We start from the raw sequence: 7,546 nt of genomic DNA on the forward strand, positions 1-7,546 counted from the left end.
TTTGATTAACACCACTTCTGGCATATGTAGTCGCACAGTAAGTTTGAAGTTTCTCCTTCACAGCTGTTAACATTTTCGTGAGGAGCAAAGATAGGGGCTTGGTAGAGCACTTACTGGATCCAGCAATGTATCTTTGTTTGTAAGGGTTTTTATGTAGTTTAGGAATCCAGTATAGGTACGGTAACTCATATTCATTCGACCCATCTCATAAATAATCTCATAAATCCCATTAAGAGTACAGAATTCAGATTACTGCATACACGGACCCCAGGACACACCAGAGATTGGCGCATGCACCCAGGAGGAGTAAGAATCCCCTGATCAATGGTTGCATCAACTGAGAGTCATCTAACTTAATAAGCATCATGTATCAGTTTCATAGGCGCCACAAGACCTTAACCAGACAAGGACCCTCTGATTCCTGACTCCTACAGATCAATATAACTTTTATGATACTTATGCAAAACTTTTGAAAGAATGCTGAACACAATGTGAAGATGGTTTCTGGAGAAACAAGGCATACTGGATCATGTGTGGAGTGACGTTTGTCCCGGACGCAGCACAATAGCCAATCTTCTTAAGCTAAAAGTCGAAGTCACAACATGAATGAAAAAGAGGCAGTACAAGGTGGAGTCTTCATCGATAGATCCAAAGCTTCTGATCTTGTACGACATGATGGGTTATATCCAAACTTCGTCACCAGTGATAAGTTAATATCGAAACTTCGTTACCAGTGAAGGGTTAATATGCAAACTTCGTCATCAGTGATGAGTTAATATGTAAACTTCGTCACCAGTGATGGGTTAATACGCAAACTTCGTCACCAATGATGGGTTAATATCCAAACTTCGTTACCAGTGATGGCTTAGTAGGCAAACTTCGTTACCAGTGATGGGTTAGTACGCAAAGTTCGTCATCAGTGATGGGTTAATACGCAAACTTCGTCACCCGTGTCACATAACATGCAATGTACTCTGTTTCATCAGGGTTTTTAATTGCTGAAACATGAAGTTTTCGTGCAAAAAGGCAGAAATTATACGAATATGAAGGCGGTGTGTTATGTGTATTGTACCACTGCGCGATGACGCTTTGTAAGATTTTGTGAATGTGATACTTTTGAATAGCTCTATTCAATACCTTTCCAACAGTATAGATACATGTCCGAGTCTTCAACTCTCCATAGTTTTGAATTTTGAACCATTTCCATATAGCCAGTCGTTGACCACTGTTGTAAATTTGGTTGGGAAACGGGTTGAGAATATTGAAGAAATTAGAGCTTATATAAAAGTTTGCACAAAACCCAGTTATTCAGTAATGCAGACTTTTACTGAATTGATGGAAGTTTTTGGGTCTGATAAGGTATCTTATGAGACAGTTGGTAGGTGGAGAAAGAACATTCTGACTGACACAGAGTCCGTCAAAGATGCAGAAAAATCTGGCCGACCTGGGGCTGTAACCGATAAAGCAAGTGTCTCAAAAGTCAGGGAAATAATTGAAAGTGATGACAGATACACGATTCTTGATACTGGCAAAGCTGTTGGCATATCTCTATCACGCATGCATTTCATTTTGAATTTAATTTGAAAGTACAAAAATGTCTGCCAGATTGATACCGCATATATTGACAGATGACCAAAAACGGGTAGGAGTACAAACCGCTACGAAATTGCTCAAAATGTTTCCCAAATTCAATCAAAGACAATTTGCAAACATTGGTATTGGTGACGCAACATATGTTCACTATTTCAAGCCAGTAAGAAAAATTGGAAACAAAGTATGAGTAGCTAAACACGGTAGAGGGTCTATAGTTGCCAGAAGAACCATAAGCACAACGAAGGTTCTTTATTGCATATTATTCTCATGTGATGGTAAAGCCGTATAAATTCCGGTGCCGGAGGGCAAAAGTGTTACAGGTCAGTGTTACCGAGATGTTATACTAAAAGCTCAGAAAAATATTATCATGTCAAACTTATACGCTACTAATGTTGATGCACCAGATGCCCATTTCGACAAATAATGTCTCTTTGGTGATGCTCAACCGAAATGTTTGTAATCCGAAATAACAATGAAGTTTTAGAGCTATTATAGCCCAAAACAGCGTGCCAAAAAAAAAAGTGGAGTCAAATTCGTCCAAGGATAAGAGCTGTGCATGAGGGAGATAATCCTTAATTTTGAAATGAATTTCTAAATTTTATAACAGCAATTAAATATACATCCGTATTTTCAAGCTAGTAACGAAGTACTTAGCTATTGGGCTGTAGAGACCCTCAATGACTAACAATACACCAGCAGAGACCCAGGGGTATAATGTAAAACTTATACGGTACCAATTTTGATGCACCAGATGCGCATTTCGACAAATAATGTCTCTTCAGTGATGCTCAACCGAAATGTTTGAAATTCGAAATAACAATGAAGTTTTATAGCTATTATAGCCAAAAACAGCGTGCCAAAAAAAGTGGATCATAAGCGACGCCGTGTCAGGATTTAGGCAAGTTCGTCTACATGATAATGCTCCATCACATACATCTAAGCTTGTGAAGCAATTTTTGAAGTCGGATAAGGTTACCGTTTTGTCACACTAACCATACTTTCCAGAGGTAGCCCCATGCGGTTTTTTTCCTTTTCCAAAACTTAAAAAAATCTTATCTGGTCGCTGTTACAAGTCACTACAAACTCTTGGCTCAGCCATCAGCCACGGCCTAAGAGATTTACCAAAATCAGCATACCGTGAGGTATTTCAGAAATAGATTCAGAGATTGAAATTATGTATTTCAAACCGCTGAGAATACTTTAAAGGAATGTAATGTTTATTTCACTATTTGAGGTGAATGCTTTTGAGATATCGTACAATACACATTACATATCAAACAGCCCTCGTAGTTACTTTTTCGCAGCGTTGCTGGCTTGCAGAAACACTATTATTCATCCAGGATGAAGACTTGCGCATGTGCGGGAAATTAGATTAGAGCTAATGTATCATCGCCACAAGGCTTATTCCTCTTTTACACTGTATTCGTGGCTTCCAATGATTGGGGTAAACATGTACATACATACAGTATTGCAATTTTCAATTTAAAAAAAATGCATCTGGATTCCTTGTTGAAGTTGGAACAAGAATAAAGAGGTTAAAAAAATGAATAAATAAAATAGAAAAAAAAATAGCGACCGCGAAATCTTGAAAGTAAAGAACGCCATTGATATTTATATATTTCTATGAGTTTCAAAATGGCAATGACAAAACCACTTTGATCGTGTGTTTAAAGTACAGGTGCAGTATTTGTATATGTCCTGGTGCTTGGGAGAGTATTGGATCGTTAGCGACGACATCGTGTTTCTGCGAAACCATAAGTAGCAAAAATGTTACGAGAATTAGAAATTATGTCTACAATTTTCTTGAACTTTGGTAGGTAAATTATTTTCTTGTGATAGTTCTTGAATATAATTCGCTTATCAATTGTACGTAGTTGTAGAATTGAATAATACAATGATAAAATTCTACATGGTATCGAAAACTCTGATCGATTTTTCAAGTATCACCAAGGTGTGAATATCAACTGCGTTCATTTGAAATTCCCATTATTTATTGTAACGGGAGACATTGTAATTCGGTAATGGAAATTAACATGATCTTGAGCAGCCCAATCACAGTTTCAGAGTGAATATCGCACCTGCATCCTTATATCTATGCTTTACACTCCTAACTAGAAGAAAATACAGTATAAGTAAAAACACACACTGATTGATTTCTGAAGTCATCTCAGAAAACATCATACATGTATGTAGACAAGACATTAATTATTGCTGTGCAGACACATAGTCAGTGTTAACAAAATCGTCTCTATATTCACAGGTGTATACTTCGCATTGGCGGATTGTTATTACAGATCGTACTATAGCAGGTACTATTGCAGTTACAGTTACTATGACTACAACTACTATTACATGTAAGTAGTGTTTGTTAGATATAGTATTAATATATATGTGGTATTTTTATGATACTACTACATCTCCATCTCCCCTCCCCTTCTCTCCCCCATTCTCCCTCTCTCATTCTCTCTCTCATTCTCTTCTCTCTCTCTCTCTCTCTCTCTCTCTCTCTCTCTCTCTCTCTCTCTCTCTCTCCACAAACTCTTAGTAGTGACTTTGACCTTTCGACCCTAAAATCAATAGAGGCTGTCCTCTCTTGATAACAAAGCTACATGTGCAGTACCATAGCAGTCGAGCACAACATGTGACCTCCAGAGGGTCTACAAGTCCCACAGTGACCTTAACCTTTGACCTCATAATCAACAAGACGTTTTGATCCTTTGGTAGCATATAAGCTACAAGTGAAGTATTAAATCAATCGGACATAAACTGTGTGTACAAGTTCAGAGTTACACGCATACTGACACTCCTTTACAAATGAGCGGTCCTGTTACTATATCGAATCACGAGGGGATAATAACAAATATCTATGTGACAAGTACTATGTAGTACTGAGTGTTTGCAATATCTATGTGACAAATACTCTATAGTACTGAGTGTTTACAATATCTATGTTACAAGTACTCTATAGTACTGAACGTTTACAATTTATCAGCATTAATTGCAATTTTTTCAAATTGTAGTCCGCTAGTAACCGTATATGTATATGCTCACGGCGGGTTTGACCGGTCGACAGGGGATGCTTACTCCTCCTAGGCACCTGATCCCACCTCTGGTGTATCCAGGGTCCATGTTTGACCAACTATCTATTTTGTATTGCTTATGGGAGTTATGAGATGGATCACTGTTCGTTATTCTCACCTTTCATGTAGATATCCCACACTCTATAGTATTCATTGACGGACATTGAGATTTGTTTTTGGGGGTACTACGTGTACATTCTAATATTTTGTTCACAGGCGTAAGGTGTTTTTTTTTAATTTACGCCTTACATTGTGCAATATTGAACCAACTACCGACTCTTTAGTTTCACCTAGCATTGAATTGGAATCAACTGCTTTATCATATTTATTTGCTAATTCAATGGCATTATTATCTACCTTTGAAAATTTTCGATCTAGTGGTGACGGGGCAATAGCTGGAATTATCATCGGGGTTTTAGCGGCTATTGGATTGCTGATATTCGTCTTTGTCTGTGTTTGTATCAAGAACTGCAAGGGAGTTCACTTCCGAACGAGGTCGCGATTTGGATGGCCAGTCGCGAATTTAAATAGCTCGGTGACGTACCAAAATACAAGTGATTGACTTTGTTTTCAACTGTTAGTTTTATATTCGGTTATTAAATAATTATTCAATAGATATATTGAGCGATTAATAATGGCAGGATTTCACTATCAATATATGTATTTAAGTTTTTGTTTCCTCTGAATGAAGCAGATTTTTACTGACCATGAAAAAACACCATAATGTAACGAGAGCTGAACCTTGTAAAAAAATCAAACAAACAAACCAAAATTATGGTTCTCTTTCATTTGAAGAGAACCAAAATCTACATTGGATGTCATATAAGATGTCTTTTCTTCTACTTTGCAGTTCAACAAACAAGATTATTTCATCAACAACCATATCCAACTACCACATTTAATTATACAACGGCTCCCGTCCAAACACATCTATACGGAAACACACATGTTCAGTACGGGATACCGCCACCCGTCAATGCACCGGCACCGTACAGCGCCACCTATACAGTTCCTCCGCCGACGTATTCTTCCGTGTTCACTACGCATGCTCCAGTGGGTAAAATGTAAATCAGTTCACTCCTTCGTCTGAGGAATCTGGTACTTCAAAGACACAAGATGTATACTTGATAAAGAGATCACTATGGCTGGGGTAAATTCAATCGTGGTCCTCAAATGAATTCCATTGATGAAAGATCTCGTAGTTTCCGCACATTGAGCACCCCCTTGCAAACAGTATACTCGTATTCTTGATTAATACATTTAACTTCTAATCGTTCCTTTCCGGAAAAGCAATTAAAATCGACTTGGAATGAAAACTTTTAGCGAAAAATCAAGATATAGATTTCAAATGGGCTTCATCTGTGAATGAATCAAGTGAGGGTCACTCGGTAATTTTGATGAAATTAAATCCCCAAAAGATTTTTGATGGACTGTTATAATGAACCTGTTTACATTGTATAGACGTGGTAGGTCTATTACTTCGTATGATTTTATCATTTGTGATATTGGCCATTATTCTTCCATACTTTGAAATCGATATCGACTATATGAAACGTATTTACTGTGACTGTTCCACGACAATGAGTAGACTTCTTTTCAAATTTTCAGACTAGCGTACGCTACTTAATCTATACTGCATGTAAAGACGAATATTCATTGCTGCCTGTGTAACTCCCTACAGAATACAATCTACATTATAAGATTATGTGGAATACTGTGACTTACTGTCACGCTGAAGTGTCGTGGAAGTTTGTTGATATTGATTGTGTTTTCCTGCATCTGGAATGAGTTTTGTGTTTACAGTATGCAGATGCTGGCAATAGTAGACGTAATCAAATGAACCATATAAAGAGGTCAAAACTGTTACGTACAATTAGTATTTGTCCCGTACAATCAGTAGTCGCCACGTGCAATTAGTAACTGTAGCGAACAACCATGTAATGGCAACCCTTATATTTTGAAATTTAGGCATAAATTTGAGCTTTTCATATTTTTATTGCAATTGATGGGTTTTTTTTTTTTGGCATGTTTCAAACAAACTTTTAACGCAATAATACATTCAGTATCTAAAATGACGTAATCTGTAACGTAACCTTTGTGTTAAATTTAATTTTGTACGTCATAATTACATGTGGAGGCGTGAAATAAACATACTACACAGATGATATTTTTGGAAACAAACGTATTTTCTTAATTCGTTATAGATATATCCTATTTTGTTTCCGTGTGATTTACATGTCACGTTCAATATGTAGTACGCTCTTATTTGAACTTTTCACACTTCATTGTATATTATGGTTCGAACGTATTTTGTCATAGATAAAGTATTTTCATTATTAGTTATGTTGTGAATTCTTCGCTGAGTATTTAAACTTACACTCCCTGTAAAAGTTTATATTCTCGCGATCCGTTTTAGTTTCACATGGAGTGCGAGTCCATATACCCTGCCAAGAATCCATATAACGAATATGTCCTACCGCAGAACGATCAATGTGGAAATGAATAATGTTTATTTTACGATGCAGTTAAGTATATAGATCTGTTGAAGCTATTTTGAATCCCATCTATTCTTGGCAGGGTGTATGGCCTCATATTCCGGGCTTGTCGTCCAATCAAATACCTAGATTTCTCTCTGTAGGACACAATATGTTCATCCACGGTCTTTTAATTCCATTATTTATGTTATTGCCAAGTGGATATAACAAGTGGTTAAACATACCCTCTGCCATATCAACCTGGCAATAGAGTTTTGGGCTAACACAGGATGAAAACATTAATATGGAAGAAGAAGATATATTTGATCAAATGTCATACTTTTATAAACAATCCTCTGGCTTTATAATTTGCAACGTTTTCCTTTCTTTTTAAAATGC

General features: G+C 36.9%; 1 long non-coding RNA gene across 2 annotated transcripts in view; it reads left to right on the forward strand.

Annotated features, from left to right (window-relative positions):
• LOC125653633 (uncharacterized) overlaps positions 1-5,220 on the forward strand; it is a 29,147-nt gene extending 23,927 nt beyond the window's left edge. Inside the window, exons 1-3 of one of the 2 annotated variants that reach the window (XR_008797286.1) lie at positions 3,347-3,406; positions 3,854-3,947; positions 5,052-5,220. This is a non-coding gene — a long non-coding RNA (uncharacterized LOC125653633). Of the gene's footprint in view, positions 1-3,346; positions 3,407-3,853; positions 3,948-5,051 lie in introns of those variants that run through there. The other variant, XR_008797285.1, reaches the window with a different exon arrangement.
• Positions 5,221-7,546: the final 2,326 nt, after the last annotated feature.

The sequence above is a fragment of the Ostrea edulis genome, chromosome 7 (assembly GCF_947568905.1).
Source record: "Ostrea edulis chromosome 7, xbOstEdul1.1, whole genome shotgun sequence".
In the NCBI taxonomy this organism is placed as follows: Eukaryota; Metazoa; Mollusca; class Bivalvia; order Ostreida; family Ostreidae; genus Ostrea; species Ostrea edulis.